This window comes from Polypterus senegalus, chromosome 4 (genome assembly GCF_016835505.1).
Source record: "Polypterus senegalus isolate Bchr_013 chromosome 4, ASM1683550v1, whole genome shotgun sequence".
Classification (NCBI taxonomy): Eukaryota; Metazoa; Chordata; class Cladistia; order Polypteriformes; family Polypteridae; genus Polypterus; species Polypterus senegalus.
In genome coordinates this window covers 22,833,244-22,852,612 of record NC_053157.1, presented here as the reverse complement: position 1 = coordinate 22,852,612, position 19,369 = coordinate 22,833,244, and the positions used below count along the sequence as shown (strand labels likewise).

The following is a 19,369-nucleotide window of genomic DNA, read 5'->3' as shown; positions in this document are numbered from 1 at the left end:
GAGATTGTGTTAAAAGGTCAAATGAGCATAAACAAATTAAGTATGTTCTTTTAAAGAAGAATAAACCCTCCTACGTGAAGCTGACGCCAGCTCAATGCGTGTGCTCTCTCTATTCTTAATCGCAGTTCTAAACACTGGCTGGGACAGAAGAACAGCAGCTCTCTGACTTCTGAATGTTTCAGGGTAACATTATTAATATTAATAGTAACTCAGAACCGGTTAAAATCCACTGTGATTGAATGCTGCATACTAATAAAATGTGTACTTTTTTATAGGCACTGTTCCATTCCATTCAAACGAGTGTAGTGCTGAGGCGTCACCCGTTGCACAGCCGCACTCAGGTCCTAATTTGGGATCCTGAGGTGGCTCGCCGCGCGCTGTGTGCGGTAACGTGCCGTATCAGTGCCTGCTCCCAACCTATCCCAGCAGAGGTGGCTACAAGGCGGTAACAATGCTGACAATCCATGTTGAAACTCTTATGTTCCTTCTTTTACCAAAGCAATTCCAGATACTTAATCTCAGTACTGTGGTGAAGCAGTCAATTCATGAAAGAGCAAGAAAAGACCCGAGGCTATGAACACCCTTCACTTAACATTATAACGGGAAGCTGCTAATTAGCACTATGCAACAATAGTCAGCCTTTGCAAAGAATAAAGAATCTAACATTTCTAAAGCTGTTTTCCTGAAATGCCCAGTGGCTGCGCAGCCTACTGCAGACATCCCAAGAGACCACTAAAGGTGTAACTTTTGTGTTTCTTCCTCTAGCAACAGCTTGGTGGTTCAACTGCAGCACCAAAGGAAGCGAGGATCTTGTGTGAAATAAAGCAGTAAAATGTGCTTGAAGCAAGAAAAAGCCATTTGACCGGCTGAGCTCTCTGCCAGAAAGAAAATGGATCCAAATGCTGACTCAACCGGCAAAACTATTCATTGGACCGATTATAATCCTTTGTGTAAAGAATTTCCTTCAGACTTTAGTTCTAAATGCACTTTCTACTCTGAATTGTATGCACGGGGAGTGACTGTACACTAATAAACTAATCTCAGTGTAACTCAATCCTCGGGACTTGACTATTTGATGTGAAGAAAATCAGTGCACCGTCCGCTGACTCGCTGTTACTCTCAACTACATCTTTTATTCCTCTTTAACTGCAACTTGAGATTAAGGGCTACTGCTAATCAAAATACGCTTGAGTTATGAGAATGAAAAAAGCCCTACGAGTCTCTTTACAGTTAAAGTGAAATGTGAAAATGTAGGAGTGTGCAGCTGCCATTAGGACAGACTGGTGTACTGTTTTAATGAGTCTAATACAATACGACACTCTTAAACCTGCTTTAATTTGGGTTCTCAAAAAGCTGGTGCCTGCCCCGGCATCACTGGACTCAAGCACTCCTGGATAGAATGCCAGTCCATTGCAGGACCGATAGATGCATTTACTCAGGCAAACTAACCCGTGCATCTTTTGTAATTTATGGAGGAAAACCAAATCCACAGAGACACAAGAAGAATGAGCAACAACCACCACACGGCATGGGATTTGAATCCACGGCACTAGATCCATAAAGAAACTGGGCTCACCACTGCATTGTAATGCAGCTGTAAATAATTTTAACTCATCAGTTACATGCCATGTGCAAAAGACGTGAATTCATTAGGCTAAATAGAACCTCAGATGAGGACATTGCCATTTGACACAGCAGTTCACTGTGTACAAAACACCAATCAGTTCAATTTCTAATTCATCTTCTCTGCAGAGTCATAAACATTATAGAAAAGTCATAATGAGAACAGGCCGCTTGGCCCAATAAAGTCCATCGATCCATATTCAAAGAACGCATATAAAATATTGATGAGCCAAAGAGCATTTTGGCAAAATCAGATACACAGCAGGAACAAACCCAGACAGGACACCAGCCTGTCGCAGGGAAAACAACAGCCCATCAGATTGATTTAAAGTTGCCAGTTAGCCTAATGTGTTTCCCCGAAAATAAGACAGGGTCTTATATTAATTTTTGCTCCAAAAGATGCACTAGGACTTATTTTCAGGGGATATCTTATATTTATTCATATACAACAATATATATTTATCCAAATACAGTCATGTCATCTTCTTCTGGAATATCGTCATAACTCTCCACACTCAAACCCTGAATTCCAGCCTGAATTTCTTGCTGCTCCAGCCACTTTGCAGATCAATGTGTGCGCTTCGATGTTTGATGAATGGTTCGATGTGGTGAAGCAAAATGCCAACATACAAATGATTTGTGCTGCCTTTATATATATATATGCGCCGCATATTCCTAAAGTAATGACACAATATATATATATATATACTGAATATATATATATATATATATATATATATATATATATATATATATATATATATATATATACTATATATATATATATATATATATATATATATATATATATATTGTGCGAGTTGCTGGGGCTCGGAAGCTGGGTTGTACGTCCTCCGGGCCACGAGGGGGCAACTGCCCTGGAACAGAGGAGGACCACAGGAGAGGAACAAGGAGGCTTACACCTATTTTAACCTGTGGCCACCGCCAGGGAGTGCCCCGAGTCTCAGAGGGCCCGGGATTGATTTACTTCCGCCACACTTCATGTCCTGCCCGTTGGGGGACAGGAATGGCTGCCAAGGCAGGAGAGCTGCGGACTCCCCAGTGGTCGCTGCCCCCGTAAGAAACGGGGTCGGCACAGCCATGGAAATGGTCGGCAGGCTGTGTGATGTAGCCAACGACGGGATCCAGAAGGTAAGTCCCAAGCCCCGCGACAGTCGGCCCGAGAGGCTCGGTCCGGCGTCTGTCTTTCGAGTGGGGTTCGCCTGGGTCCGCGTCGCCGGCCTGGCTTTGTCGATCCGCATAACGAGGCTGGGGCAGCGACGCTGGAAGAAAGGGAGGATCCGCTGCATCTTGAGAAGCAGCGGCAGAGGTGCTGTAGCCGGTCTCCTCAACCCCTCGGGAGAAGGTGAAGGCAGACCTGAAGGCCCTCCCCGCGACAGGCAAGGGATTGGACGGTGTGTCTTGTGTGCCCACCGATGATTGGAGAGAGGCGGGACCAAGGAACGTCCATCTCGAGCAAGGGGAAGGCAGAGGACCACCCGGAAGTGAGCTCCACAGGGTGAAGCCGGCGAGAGTGACCGATGTACTGGTAAGTCACGCGTTGGCTAACGCCCTGTTTGTGTCTGTGGCTCGGCGTGCTCCGGAGGATTCCCTTCGGCGCACCGAGTCGCTATTACAGGTGGTACATGACCTCTGAGACGGCTTAGCCGAGCTGAAGAGGACAGCAATCGCGCCACGTCAGGGGGCGGAGCAACGCGACACTGGAATCTTTGGCCGGAGGTTCGTGGCGACGCAGGTGAGTGAGACTTGCGCCGTAAATAAAAATGGACAAGCGAGAGACTGTTTCCCGGTATCATGCAATTCCACAGAACAAGTAGCCACAACTCCGACAGTGGAGGCAACGAGAAAGGCTGATCGCCTGGGAGGGGTGGTGCCTAGACACCGGCTGATGAGTGCCAGCATCAGCTGTAGGTCGATCCACACGGGTGCAGACGGCGAGGGGTCTCTTCTTTTCCTGTGAGGAGACTCAAACCGTCAGAGCATCCCAGAAAAAAGGGGGAAACCCGAAGAATAAAAGCGGGGCTTCCCACAAGGTGAAACGAGAGCCTGTGAGCCCGCGCATGAATACAGGCCAGCCTCTGCGTGTGCTTAGGGATGCCTCTGAGTCAGTGGAGGAAACGAAAGAGCGAGCGGACCCGTCGGTTATGGTCGGACAGGCACGGAACCCGCGGAGGGGGTGCCGAAAAGGCAAGTTGCGGGGTGCCGGTCGGAGGGGGGAGCGCTGCCACTTCGCTGTGAGGAGGGACGTCAGGGGGTGGCGTCCAGGCAGCGTTTTTGCACCTCTCTCTGCTTTAATTACAGGACCGGACCCCGGACCCGCACTAGGGCCTGCTCTGTTGGGAACCTGCCCTCACTGGACGGGCCGCTCTAACAGAGGACTCTTCACTGGCAAAGGGGTGTTGCCACAGCTGGCGGAGGCTACTGAGGGGAGAGTGACTCAACCAAAAGGGGCACCAAAAAGGCAAGTCGCAGGATACCGGTCGGAGGGGGGACGCTGCCACTTTGCAATACGCAGGGACATCAGGTGGTGGCGTCCAGGCAGCGTTTCTGCCCCTGTCTCTCTATCTGTTACAGGACCGGACCCTGGACGAGAGGTGGGACCCGCTTCGAGGATGAGCTGCCCTCGCAGGACGAGCCACTTCGACCGACATGTCTTCGCTGGACGGTGGGGCAGTGTGGCGAGTTGCTGGGGCTACGACCCGGCCGGGACTCCTGGAAGGACCAGAAGCTGGGTTGTACGTCCTCCGGGCCACGAGGGGGCAACCGCCCTGGAACCGAGGAGGACCACAGGAGAGGAACAAGGAGGCTTACGCCTATTTTAACCTGTGGCCACCGCCAGGGGGTGCCCCGAGTCTCAGAGGGCCCGGGATTGATTTACTTCCACCACACACGGGAAGATGGAGGAGAATCCCTCCAGGGACGCCCGGAGTGCTTCCAGGTGCTCTTCTGCCACACCAGGAAGTGACATCAGAGGGAGCACCTGGAACACATCCAGGAGAGAATAAAAGGGCCCGCCATTCCTACAGTCGGAGAGCTAGAGTCGGGAGTGGGAGCAGGACAAGGCTCCCTTAGAGAGAGGAAAGGCAGTCCCAGGGAAGTCTCACATACCATCCTATGTCCGAATGTATGGCAGCATATTTAAGCCTCAGAGAAAAAAAATAAGGATATAATTAAAATGTCTGTTTTGTGATTAAAGTGGAAATTTTTGCTTTAAACTCAAAATGTCCTCTTTATCCTCATAGTTTACTTCATCATTAAAGCAGACCCTCGTAAACGTCATCTTAAAACCGACCCAGTTGTTAAATCACTACGTGCTTCTGGGGCTTCCATCTGACCTGACAGCAGCGGCAAGCAGCATCGCCACACAGAACACATTAAATTTATAATATTCCAGCTCTCTGCATATTTAGAATTCTTAGATTTATACTTGATATCACTTACATGATGAAATGCATTAAAATATGTATGTTACATTTTACAGATAAATCATTAACTTTGTTTAAATAATGAATACTGTTAATAATAATAATAATAAAAAAATACATTTTATTAATATAGCGCCTTTCCAATGCTCTAGGCACCTACAGAATTTAAGAAAGAATGGCAGAGTATACAGTATATAGCATTGTACAAACCAGATAAATAAATAAAGAAGATTAAGACAGTAAATTCAGAGAAAAGCCTAACAGACAACACAATTGATGGTCTAGCACACACACATACAGGTTATATGAGCATCTTGACAGAGAGGTAAACTGAGAGAAGAGTAATAAAGTCAAGTAGAACTAAAAGCCTTCCTGAACAGATGAGTTTTGAGTTGTTTTTTAAAAGAATTCATGGAGTCAGCTGATCTGATTAATTTCGGTAGGTCATTCCAGAGTCTAATGAGCACTATACAGCTGAAGGCCCTGTCACCCATGGAGTGAAGATTAGTGTGGGACACAACAAGATTGCCAGAATCAGAGGACCTTAGTGGGCGGGCGGGCACATAGTGATGGAGAAGATCAATGATGTAGTTTGGCGCGAGGTTATTTAAGGCTTTGTAGGTTATCAGTAGGATTTTATATTCGATTCTGTAAGACACAGGGAGCCAGTGAAGATGGAGCAGGATGGGTGTGATGTGCTCACTGCTGCTGGTTTGAGTCAGGACTCTTGCAGCCGAGTTTTAAATAAGCTGGAGCTGTGATATAAGATTAGAGGGGGCACCTGCCAGCAGTGAGTTACAATAATCGATGCGGGATGTGATAAAAGCATGGACAAGTTTCTCAGCGTTAGAAAAGGAGAGGAAGGAGTGAACACGGGATATGTTATGGAGGTGAAAGTAAGAAAGTTTCTTAATGTGATTTATGTGGGTGGAATAAGAAAGGGAGGAATCAAAAATGACACCAAGATTCTTTGCAGTAGTGGCAGGTCTGATGAGATCACCGCCAAGATGGACTGGGAAAGAGCTCATTTTATTAAGTTGCACTTTAGTCCCAATTTTAGGAGGTCAGTTTTGTTACAAATTAATTTTAGAGTTCTGCTCGACTTGATGTTTTTTTGGACGAAATAAGTGGATAGGACTGGTGAGCTTTGTTGGGCTGAATGGCCTGTTCTTGTCTAGAGTGTTCTAATGCTCCACTTGATCTACTCATTTTTTATTTACTTAGTTATTTATTGAGTGATTGGCTGTAATTTTTTATCCTGTGAGTTTGTTCCCTTGTTTTTTATGTTTCAGTTGGTGTATGCATCTGAATTTTCCCATGAGATCAATAAAGTTTACCTAATCTAATCTAATCCTAACCTAATCTAACAACCTAGCCTAATCTGACTTTAACAAAAGCTAACTGGAGTAAGAAGTTAGCAAACCCGGAATCCAATTAATGAATCTACATTCTGCACATTCTATTTTTAATAAATATGCAAACTTTTCTAAAAACATGTTTTCACTTTGTCATTATGGGCTGTTGAGTGTGGATCATGAGGTGAAAATTGCAAATTTTCCCTTTTAAAATAAAATCTACAAAACAATAAAGTATGCAGAAAGTGAAGGCATCTTGTGAAAGTTGTTGAGGAGACCAAGCCCCTTCGTGGACTGAAATGCTGCTGCTGATGATGAAAAGGTATTCCTGAGCATACTCCAAACACGCGAAGGAGAAGGTGTATGTTGACCAGCATTTCTTCAGCACCATGTATTCAGTGTATTTTTAACCAGTTTAGAGAACGCAGTTGCAGTGCTTGAAAGGGTTCCCTCTAGTAAGTCTGCAGTCCTACTGGAAGACAGAATAATGGAGATACTTGAAAAGGCATGACTGAAAGGAACTGCCTGCGTGATCTGAATCCAAGTAATAAACATCTTTTGAACTTTAGGGCTGCTCAAGGAGTGTCCAAGTAATAAACACCATGTTTGAACAAAATATTATTACATCAGAACAATTTGATCCAATTGTGAATACTCAACATTGTAAACAGAATATATGTGTTTAATACTTAGATTAAGAGGAGTTATTTAGACTTCAATTGATGATCAGTTTATGGCAAGATGGCACAGAAAACAGAATTGACTGCTGGACATACTTAGAAACCCAGACAGGTGGTGAGGGTGTCTAAGAAAAGCCTATTTTCAAGAAGCGAACATCCATTGTACATTCTGAATCCTGAACCCTTCTTTAATCATTCAGGGAAAAGCCAAGCAAAATGACGCCTTTTATTAGCTAACTAAAAAGATTACAATATGCAAGCTTTCGAGGCAACTCAGGCCCATTCTTCAGGCAAGATGTAATCAAATACAATGCAAAATGGCCAAACTACTTGCCTTTATTAAAGGATATGAAAATAATATGCTTTGGAGTCCCTACTTTATGAGATCAGAATTTAATTTTAAAGGATTTGTTCAAAGTAAATGACTCTCCTGGATCAGCAATTCTGATCAAGTCCGAGAAGCAACAGAAAGTCAAGGAAATAAGATGAATGGATCAAAGAGCTGGGCAGCATGGTGGCACAGTGGGTAGCGCTGCTGCCTAGCAGTTAGGAGATCTAGGTTCACTTCCCGGGTCTGAGTGGGTTTCCGTTGGGTACTCCGGTTTCCTCCCAGAGTCCAAGGACATGCAGGTTAGGTGCATTGGCGATTCTAAATTGTCCCAAGTGTGTGCTTGTAGTTAGGATATAGCGGGTTGGATAATGGATGGATGGATCAAAGACCTCTCGAAGTGTTGCCAGAGTTCTGCTTCAAAGTATTGTTCTGTGTGACCTTTTTAAGGAACCCAAGGTGGGAAATCCACTATCTGAGCCCATTAATCCACTTCAGGATTTCAAGGAGCTGGAGCTTTGGTATCAATGAGTACAAGGTGGGAGCCAACCCTGGAGAAGTTACCAGACGATCAAAAGACACAGTCACCCACCTTAAGTCAATTTAAATTTATGAATCAACCTAACTGAGACATCTTGGAAAAACAGAAAGAAAAACTTAGGAAGAAAAGCTACAAGTGGCAAAATGGGCAAATCCACACAGACAGTGACTACATGAGATTTAAACCTTGTAGTTTGAAACTATGGGGCACTACACCATCGGTAAAACTCAAAGTAGCAAAATCATTTTTTCATTTATTAAAATATCACTCATCTAACAAGGTTTATTTGCCTTTATATTCGGAAAAGGCTATTCTGCTGTAATTGAAGGCATTGTGTCAGATGTAAATACCTACTCGCTAATACATGTTGAACTTTCTAAGTGTAAGTCCATCACTCAGAATTTCCTTCTGTCGTGTCACATCACACTAACTGCTCTCTTATATCAAGTCTGACAGAATTCCACCCTGTAGCTCTGGAAGACAGCAAAATCAGTCCAAGTAATTAACCTGGCAGACTTTTTCAGCACAGATGGTGCTGTTAATTCTTGCCTAAGCAGCGACAAACTTGTGTGTGGATAACCACAATTTGTCCTTTGGATAGCGAAATTCAGAAGTAGAGTGGAATTTATATCTGTTAATAAAGTGTTACATAAAATAGTTCATTATGATATCTTTGCAAAATTTTTCAGATACTCCCAAGATTTTTGGCTCAGTTTTGTATTCTGTCTATATAGAAGTTTTTCCTCAGGAATCAATAATGGGAGCATAGAAAGAGGGGTAAGGAGTAGAGGTGCAGCAACTGGATTGACAAGGCAGGCAATTTCCTAGGACCCCGAACAGGGAGGGTGACACCTTGAGGGTGTCCGTTTACATAGGTTTTTATTGCAGCATCAGGACCTTCCCTTGAAGCATGACAAACACTGCAAAAACCTGCTTCACCATAAAACAAAGATCCATTGATAAAGCAACATCTCTTTGAACGTTTGGCTGCTACAAGTCATTTGTCCTTGTGGTAATGTTTGTATCTCCTGTATGAAATCCAAACTGTCAGAATGATCATGGGACACAGCCACCATTTTTTTCACTCATATTAAAAATAAAGGTCAAGGGAGGTTTTGCGCTTTTGCACCGTGGGAGGTTTCTGGCCTCACAGAGCCTGCCTTAGGACATCATCTGTACAACATTACAGGCATACTGTGCAGGTCAAACTATCCACCCGCCAATGTGGCTACTGTCAGAAATGAGAGCCTCATGGCACTCTTTTTCCTGCCCCACCAGGTGAGTGGAAAAAAAAAACTATAATGTCAAATTATATTACAACATTTGAACAATCTAGATGACAACGGACCGTTTAGTCCAATAATGTGCAGCAGTCCTATCTACTTAATTCCTCCAAAATAACATCAGGTCAATTTCTGAAAGTCCCTAAAATCTTACTGTCTACCACACTAGTGTATTCCATGTGTCTATGGTTCTCTGGGTAAAGAAAACCTTCCTAATTTTTGTGCGACATTTACCCTTAAAATGTTTCGAACTGTGTCCCCGTGTTCTTGATGACCTCATTTTAAAATAACAGTCTCAATCCATTAAAATGATTCCCTTCATAATTTTAAACCCTTCAGTCATGTCTCCTCTTAATCTTCTTTTGCTTAAACTTTAAAGGCTCAGCTTTTTAGTCTTCCCTCATAACTCATCTCCTGTAGCCCTGGAATAAGCCCAGTTGCTCTTTTCTGGACCTTTTTCAAGTGTTGCTATGTCATTTTTTGTAGCCTGGGGGCCAAAACTTACCCAGTACTCCAGATGAGGCCTCACCAGTATGTTATAAAGCTTCAGCATAACCTCCTGTGACTTGTACTCCACACATCAAGGCGCTATATAACCTGACATTCTGTTAGCCTCCTTATTGGCCTCTGAACACTGTCTGGCAGTTGACAGTGCTGAGTCCACTATGACTCCTAAATCCTACTTATAAAATGTACTTTCGATTATGAGACTTCCCATTATGTATTCAAACATTTTTACTTCCTATGTGTAACTCTTTACATTTACTGACATTAAATTTCATCTCCCACAAATCTGCCCAAGCCTGTATGCTATCCAGATCCCTCTGTAACGATTCAATGGATTCTCAAATATCTGCCAATCCACCTATCTTGGTATCATCTGCAAACTTAACCAGATTGTTACCTATATTCCTATCCAAATCATTTATACAGTATACGAGTATATTGAAAATAGCAGCGGCTCCAGCACTGACCCCTATGGGAGACCACTCTTAAAATCAGCCAAGTCTGATAAGGTTCCTCACACCATCACCTTCTGCTTCCTGTGTCTGAGCCAATTATTGGTTGTTTCACGGGGACAGGCAGACAAACATGATGTTGACAATATTTTCTCTCACATTTTATGCAAATGCACGTAAAAATGATTTCCTTTAGCTGTTACGTGTTACACAAATTTTTTATTTTTTATTTTTCACAGCACAGTACGATTTCATCAGTTCAGCACAACCAGACTTCTTGGTGTCAACACACTGAGTCTTATCATATTTTGTAACTGCATATCACTTTATCTGAACTGACTACATTCACTCATTAATGTTTCAGATAGTTGTTAAAAATATAACAGTTGTCTACAGAGGCTTGGATGAGAATTCCCATGAATACTTGACACTGTTTTCTTTCTCTATATTTCTGAAAATAGAAGGCAGACATAGAGTGTTTGAAAACCTTGTCATGTTGCTCTCACATTCACTTTCAAGAGCTCTTAGCTGGCTTACCCATGAAGCTTAACCCTTGGCTTTTGTGTATATCATTTTATGACTGACATTTTTAAAGTCCTGCTTGCCTTCAATTGTCTGTATTTGCGAACAATAAACATTCTGCGAGTCAAATGTGTGGCCTCAAAAGGCTTATAAACAGATGGTTGAACAAAGTAACGTAATGTCCTTGGTCAGGTTCTGAGATGGACACATTTCTTAGGTGGCTTAACCTGACTGAGAAACTGAGTGGAGTAACACTGCAAATGGCTTCCTGAGGCCACCAATTTGGATTAAGTGGTTTTTGTAATGGGGTGCTTTGGGCTGCCGCCTCACAGCTCAAGAGTTTAAAGTTTCAAATCCCAAATCCTGTCATTATCTGTGTAGTGTTTACACATTCTCCTTTGAACTGTGTGGTTCATTTTCTAAGTGCCCAAGTTTTCATGCTGAGTTTGACAAAGGCTGAGATTAGCAACTGTGATCAGCGAATCTAACATGCCCCACGACAAAATATGACATTGGCTTTATTTGTTTTAAACATGAACAGCTGTTTTTTAATTGTAATAATACCCAGCAGCCATAGCACATGCACTTCAGAACAGGTCATCCACCTGAAGCTAAGCATGTTTGGGCCTAGCCAGTACTTGGATGTGAGACCATCCAGAAAAAGCTTGGGTTGCTGCTGGATGAGGTGTTGGTGGCGATGGCAGGAGGCACTTATGCTGTGGTCTGAGTGTGGATCCCAATGCCAAAGTGCAGTGATGGGGACACTTTGCTGTTAAGGCACCATCCTTCAGAGAGACGTAAAACCGAGACCCTAACTGTCAGTAGTCATAAAAGATCCCGGGGCATCATCCCTAAAGTGTAGGGTGTATCCCAAAGTCCTGTCTAAATTGACCACTATGGCCGGGTCATTCTGGCCTCCTAATAATCCCCTGTGTCTAATTGATTAACTATCTCTCACCCCTTCACCATGTATTAGCTAATGTGCAAAATGGCTGCCATCACATCATCCAGGTGAATGCTACACATTGGTAGTGGTTGAAATGGCCCCCCACTCCCTATGTAAAGTGCTTTGAGTAGGAAGAAAAGCACTATACAAATGTAAAGAATTATGGCGCACTGCACGATAACATGCAGTGAATACACTTGACTTGAGCATTCCTAGTTTTCATCCTCTTTCTCTGTAAGTTTAGCATTAGTTTGCTCAGAGGTTGATGCGCTTGCTGCTTCCTGAACAGCTCTTCTTTTCTCCATCCTAACAGCCCGCTTCTTCTCTTCTTTCATCGGCATCTTTTCCCATTAAAACTGATTAAGTCAGTTTTAGTAAGTTTTCGTTCATTTTTCACTAAAGCTGGCACTAAAGTCTTCAATCTGCCTCAAGAATGATTTAAGATATGAAGAGGTAGCGGAAGTGACAGCGAAGGTGGTAGGGATGAGAACAGCGCCCGTATGTATGTGCCACACGACCGCCCTGCTGGCCACTGCCGAGAGCTGATTCTACAATAAAATAACATAAAAATAAAAAGAGGAATAAACTTGGAGGTCAATCATCACCCCAAAAGTGGACAGTAGACGTCACGTAGTATAAGTGTACCAAATTTCAGGTCAATAGGTCAAACGGTTTGCGAGCTACAGGTGATTTAAAATCCTGGGCCAATAAACGAACAGCCATGGTAGCATATTACGGTATATATAAAGATAAAAACAAGACGATATATGAGAATAAATAATTAAATGTGACTTAATTTTTTTTGGTTGTTTATTTCTTTATGTATTTATTAAATTACTTCTTCATTTAATTCAAACATGAAATTAAAACTGTCATTGATTTGTCAAAGTTGAAAGGGTGTGTTCAGTAAGTACTGTGTTTGATTGGTGAATCGCTGGTGAATTGTGCATAAATCTTTACTCATGAAGTGGTACTTGTATAGACAGACACGACACGTCAGATGCAGACATCTCAGAGGATGATGAATTCAGGTCTCCTTCAATGCATGCATTCTGGCCAACTTTTTCATGTGTTTGTGTGCACCAAGGACGCACAGGGTCAAAACTCTGAGCAGGGGATTTGCTTGCTTTGGAACCCTGTGGTTCACAGACTTGTGCAATAATCTACCAACAATTAACCAATCAAAGCAGAGTACTCAAGGCGACCCAACCTATCCACTTTGACGGGTGAAAATGACAGTTTTCATATCAAAGCTTATTTCAGGGTATGTGTGGTGTCACTGACATAAATAAATGAAGAAATAATTACAGTAAATTACTGCATTAAGAAATAAAGAACAAAATTAATATTTTATGGCATGTTTATTTATGCTTACATAAATGATTTTTTTTAAATTTTCTTATTACCACATTTCACAATACATTTATTTATTTGCAAGTTGTCCTGTCATTTACTAACCTGCCTAATCCAGATGAGGGTTGTAGTGGGGCTGCAGCCAATCACAACTAGCACAGGGCGCTTGGCAGAAACAAACCTTGGACAGGACACTGGTCCATTTCAAGGGAAACACACACACACACACACTAGGACCAATTTAGTGTCACCAATCCACTTACCTCCATGTCTTTTGGACAGAGGAAACTGGAGTAATCCAGAAAAAATGCAAACTCCATATGTAGTAACTGGGACATGAACCTTGGCCACTTTACTGCTTCCACTGTGCCACTGTATTTGCATATTTATTTACATATTCATTTTTGGCCGAAATAATCCCCCATAAAGAAGAGCTAGTGAAGTATCAAGTTTCTTATTTTAAAACTACTCTGCAGAAACCAAAATTTTCTCTGCCCCTATCTACTAAGCTTCTCCTCAAGTTTTAATCCATGTCTTCAAGCAGGTTGTGGCTAGCTTGCATCTGAATCATCTTACTTATAGTTTAAGTTCTTTCATCTGAAGTTTCGTTTTTGTTTTGTTTTTTATTTAACCTCACCCAAACTGCACATTGCTCCTGTCTGTTATAATCCTGCACTCTAAAACCTCTTTCTCTGCGTTTTTCACAGTTGACTTCTTACCTTGCCTGCAGCAGGCAGCCACTTTTCTTAAATGTTTAATAGACCAGTCACCTGCGGAGCACTGAACCGATAAAGGACGCTGTTCCAAATTCAATTGCCTCACAGGGATAGCCCTTCCGAATGGCAAAAATCTCTATGGATCAATCTTTCCAACTGTTGTCAACTGTTTTCTGTTGCAGTAATTTGGAGATTTGACATTTGTTCAGGAAAGGTCCTGTGGCGGGCAGCTGGGTCCCATGCCCGGCCGGGACGCTCCTTCTACTTATGTTCCGGTGGAGCAGCCATGGGCTCCACAGTACCTTCCCCGGGACACTTGGTGGCAGCCTCCCTGGTTCACGATGGTGCCTCAGTTTCCCACAGGGTTTCATGGGAGTTGGAGTTCTCCCTAACCCTTTGAAGATCTGGGGTGTGGGGGGGGGGTGCATGAATCCCGGAGCCCACCTGGACACCTCCACAGTCCCGCCCTGAGGTGCAGTTAGCAACAGGTGATCAAGCATCTGGGGCACTTCTGGGTGGATTATAAAAAGGGCCAGCATTCACCACTTGGGAGCCAGAATCGGGAGGAAGAGGGCGAGGTTGCCTGGGAGGAGTGGTGGTGCCAGTGGAACGATTGCTGTGTTGGTATTGAGGTGCTTTAGGACTGTGTTGGGCCTGTGGGACATGGGGAAGACGTGCCCCATGGCTGAAAAAAAAAATAAAGTCTTGTTATTTGCACACGTGCCTTAGTGTGAATCTGTGCTGGGTCGGGTGCCTATATAGTGCCTTATTCACAGTCCTTAAGCTTTAAATCATATTGCAGTACCATGCTATGAGCAAAGCCTCGTCAAGCAAGATATTATAGTACCATGCCCTAAAATAAGTTGTAAAAGCAAAACAACTGTGATGCATGTGCGTGTGGGAACCATCTCCCAGGCACTGAAGAGGTCAACAGTTCCACCATGGGGCGAGAGGGGTTGCTGACACTAACAGTATCTTCTCTTTTCCCCATAGTACTAAATATCCAATCAAGGGTGACACCTAGCTCTGCCAACAACACCCCAAAGGAGCCCCGCCCCTTTCGGCACCAATGCTATAAAACCGAGCCGTTCCCAGAAGGTGGCATCTCAGAATGACCTGGTGGTTGAGGAGCTCAGAGCTCCAACTCGTGTATAGGCTTCTATACAGCTGACTGAACCCACCTTGCTTTTTGTTTCTGGACCCAAATGGTCGTGTTTTTCCATTAAAAGTAAAAGGTGTGACCTAATTCTCTGTGTATTAAGCTCTGTTTCCTGGCCACATTACACTTCATTCATGAAACTGGAACTGTAATACACGCACGTTTGTCTTTCTAGTTACGTTTTTATGATGATTCAGTTCTTCTGCTATAAGTAAGCAAGTGATCCTATCTACTCACTAACTGTAAAGCATGCATCCGAGTGGGGCTTCTGAAATTATAGTGCAACATGTCGATAACAAAGAGTACAGAGAGACTTTAGAGAAAAGCTGCAGAAATTGAAGTTAGTGACATGTTAAAGCCTTTCTCTGAATGATGAAGAAGAGACTGACATAGGCCTCCATCAGGCAGGTTCCTCCACTGTGGACGACTCTAGGCAGGTACCTGGCCCTCAGCAAGCCCTAAACAAGTCTGGAACTGCAACTTGTCACATTCATGCCTGAAAGCAAAATCAGTGGGTTCCTTCTCTTCTCTGTTGCACACAGATAGTGTTACCCCAGCATCAAAACCAACTGGCTATGCAGTGCTATCAGAGCACAGTGCTAAAGGCTGTACATGTTTTAACTTGGAAAGTGTCCAAAAAAGACACTTCTTTTTTTATTGGTAGATAAGTTAATCCAGGAAATGCCTACATTATTAACCTTGTTTTACAATATGTATGGCTGGCTACCTTTGTTAGGGATTCTACACTAAACCTCTTAACAATGACTGAGGGCACTTTAGCCCCAGTCTTCCCCACTGCAAGGGCTGAACTTCTGTAAACCTTACCAAAGGCCAAGAGTCTGCTTCTGGCAGGATCACATATATCCTTCTGCTCCTAATTCGCTACCTGTGAAAGGATTTGAACAGATACGCTTAATAGGAACTAGCAACCCTTGAAAGGCCTGCATTAAATGCTCTCTAACAGAGGCCAGGAGGTCCTCTACTGCCGGGATCACATATCCAGTTTACAGCCTGTGAAAGGGTTTAACTTGAATGAGCGCTCATTCTGGGGTTAGATTGCTAGTGTCAGTAAACCACAAACAAGTTTCAGTTGATAATACTCAAAATTTACTTTAATCTAAACGTACATCCATTTGCAGATAAACCAGGCATATGCTGAAATGTTAGGTAAATTAATATGAAAGCATACAACCTGGATGATTCAAATCAGACTCACGCAGCAAGCTTGGTATCAGGCGGCTATTGGGCTTTTGTTTGCTACAATCTTTGTCTTCTTAGGCTAGATATGGTGCCTTTTATCTCTTCTCTTGTGATATCTATCTCTCTGTCTCTTCCTACGTCTCTCTCTCTCTATTGGAAATTAAAGGGAAGTGCATCTCAGACTGAAGCCAAGAACCACTTCTTTACGCAAATGGTTGTGGAAATCTGCAACAAACTACCGAGTCATGCAGTTGAAGCAGAAACCTCGACAACCTTTGAGAACAATGTGGATTAGATAATGGGACAGCTTACAACAACAATTTATTTCTTGTTTAGTATAAAATCACAAAAGGAATGCCTCATTGGGCTTTAACAAGCCATGATTTTTGACAGCCCCTCAACCTTAAATAAAGGAAAAAAGTGGGTGTGGAATTGAAGAAATCTTGGGAAAGACAAGACAGTTAGGTTGGGCGTGCAGTGGATGTTAAAAAATGTGGTAAATACAACACACAAAACAGAACACGAGTAATCTTCTTCACTGAGCTAGGTGGTCAATCTATTATGGCCACCGTGGTCCATGGCCGGCCATTTATCCCGGCCAATACCCCCAGGCCGCCAGAGGGAGCCACCCCTGCAACGTGGAGATGCCCTGGGTTCCAGCAGAGCATCATGGACCTTGGAGTTTTTATAAACAGCCCTGCTGGATACCATGGGGACCACCAGGAGTCAGTGTAGGGAGGCTTGAGGAGTGCTATGTACCCTATAACCTGGAAGTACGTCCTGGTCACATGAGCAGTAGGAATGACGTGCTTCCGGGGTGAAGAAAAGGACTTTGTATCTGACCCGGAAGTGATAGGGAAATCTCATGGACTGTATGGTGGATTCACTTCTGGGTCAGGTGATATAAAAGGATGATGGGAAACCCAGACGAGTGAGCTGAGCTGGAAGGAAGGGTGGCTAAGGGTCTGGGAGAAGAGGATTGTGGATTAATTAATTAAAATATTGTAGGAGTAGTGTGGATTGGTGGGTGCTTGGTGCACATAATTATTATAATAAAAATAATAATTATTGGACTTTTACCTGGTGTTTGGCGTGATACCTGAGGGTTCAAGGGAGCAATAGCGCCCCCTACTGCTACACCATCTAAGAATTACAATACAACAGTAGAACTACTTTGTTCTTAAACAGCACTCCCCACCATCTGCAGGCACAGGGCATTGCAACAACTCTCTAGGAAAAATGCAAGAATAGATTATACCACTCACTCACTCACAGAACTATTATAGATATACTCACTCACAAAATAATAATATAAAGACATTATATACATTATATATAATGTATATAATGTAATATAATATATAATAAATATAATAGATTATACTAACTCACAGCTCTAGCTAAGGTTTGATCGACTGATTGGTCTTCCTCACATTTGTCAAATTTCTTACTGTATGTATGTTTCTATGTCAGTTGTGATGGCTCCAACAATGCTTTTCCTTTTCCTTTATAGAATGCTTTGGATATCAAAAATTACATTACCTGAAAGTGGACTGATAATTTCTAATGGTCTTGTTACTTGTCAGTGACACTACTTTTAGCTACCATATATATTTGAGGATAAGTTCTTCCATGAATAAGTCGGGACATATAATTACTGGTATTTTATAATGTCGGTCATATAAGTTGAATGCAAAAAACTCACGCTATTGGTCCAAGACATTATGATATGCTAATGCCCACCTGAGGGACTAACCACAGAGCACACTGCCTTTTTGTTTCTATGTATTGTGCCTACGTGACCACACGGTAATACCAGAAATATTCCAAAATGACGTTTGTACTGTTTTGTGTTTTTTGTATCTCACACCCTCATACACCTTTATTGTACGAGCATCCCTTATCTATGATGGAGCGTTTGATCAGAAGAAAATATTAAGCTGGTTTTAAATTAAGTTGCGAAAGAAATTAGTAACTGTACTGCTGCAACAAAATTTGATGCATCTGAGAAACTGCTGCGAGATTGGAGGAGGCAAGAAGTGTTCCATTTTTGAACGGGCGTATAATTCCGGGACTGATTTTATGATCGATTTTTCGGGTTTCAAGACTCAACTTATACGTGAGTATATACGGTAAGTATGAGAATATGTTAACTGCAAAGTCCCAAATACCTATTTCACCTCTTCTTTCAAGCACATACACACTGGTTAGTTTATCTGTGCCTCTCCCCCTGATTCACTAGTCAAGAGACCTGTCTTCAAAATCAAGTGTGACCCCCATTTAAACCGGATTCTGAGTTTTGGACTACTTTCCTTTTCTGGAGGTATTGATTTAATGGGATTTTAGCAAAAATGTATGTGTTTTACATATTGTGAATATACAACTGGATAACTTGACATGTGGTTTATGCAACTTGAGTAATATGAGACTTCTTTTAAGGACTTTTTCATATTATTTGATGAAGTCCAGCATGGTCATCATTGGGTCCTGTTTTATCAGAACTTTTGTTACTTATGATCTCCATGAAAACATGAGATTAAGATATAGAGTTTTTAGATAGAATGTTTCTTTCAGTCACATTGTGAACATTATGAATCTAGTGAAAAGACCAATATTATTTTAGGGTCATGGATTGTTTTCAAAACATATTGTCATACCTACTATATGATGTTGTTTTCATTTGATTGGGTTGTGCTTAATTTTTGTGTTTTGTTCCTTAAATTAAAAAGGCAAAAATTATTCTAAGATATCTAGATAATAATCTTCAAACCTGCTGTCCTTATATCCGATGGGAACCAATAATGTAATTAAACAACCTGATCAACTCTCTGAGAGGCATGTTTAAGGACAGCAGGGTGTCCACTTCAGCTACTCACTGGAAGCTTTTCTTAGCCTGCCATTCCCATTATAAAGAATCATTTGTAGCCACCAGACGATACTATGACTGCTATTAGTGCTAAGTGCCACAGTTAAGGCACCTTTAAGCTTAAATAGCCCATTTAGCAGTAGGTTTTGTCTGATGAGACTGTGCAATCCAGAGGTCATTCAACCATTTATTCATTTTTTAGATCCAGTGATACCATTTACAACTTTACAATGGCACTGGGTGGCTACGTGACATCATCTCATCATGTTAAAAAAAAAAAAAAAACATTCGGTAAAGAAGTTCTTTTTAAAGTCTGGGAAAATGAACATGCTATTGTTAGAGAAGTGCCAGATCTGTTAAGGTCCACCACAGAAATATCAACTTTTATAGTG

General features: G+C 42.5%; 1 protein-coding gene across 1 annotated transcript in view; it reads right to left on the bottom strand.

Annotated features, from left to right (window-relative positions):
* adamts12 (ADAM metallopeptidase with thrombospondin type 1 motif, 12) overlaps positions 1-19,369 on the bottom strand; it is a 623,896-nt gene that overhangs the window by 549,013 nt on the left and 55,514 nt on the right. The gene's annotated exons all lie outside the window — the stretch shown is intronic.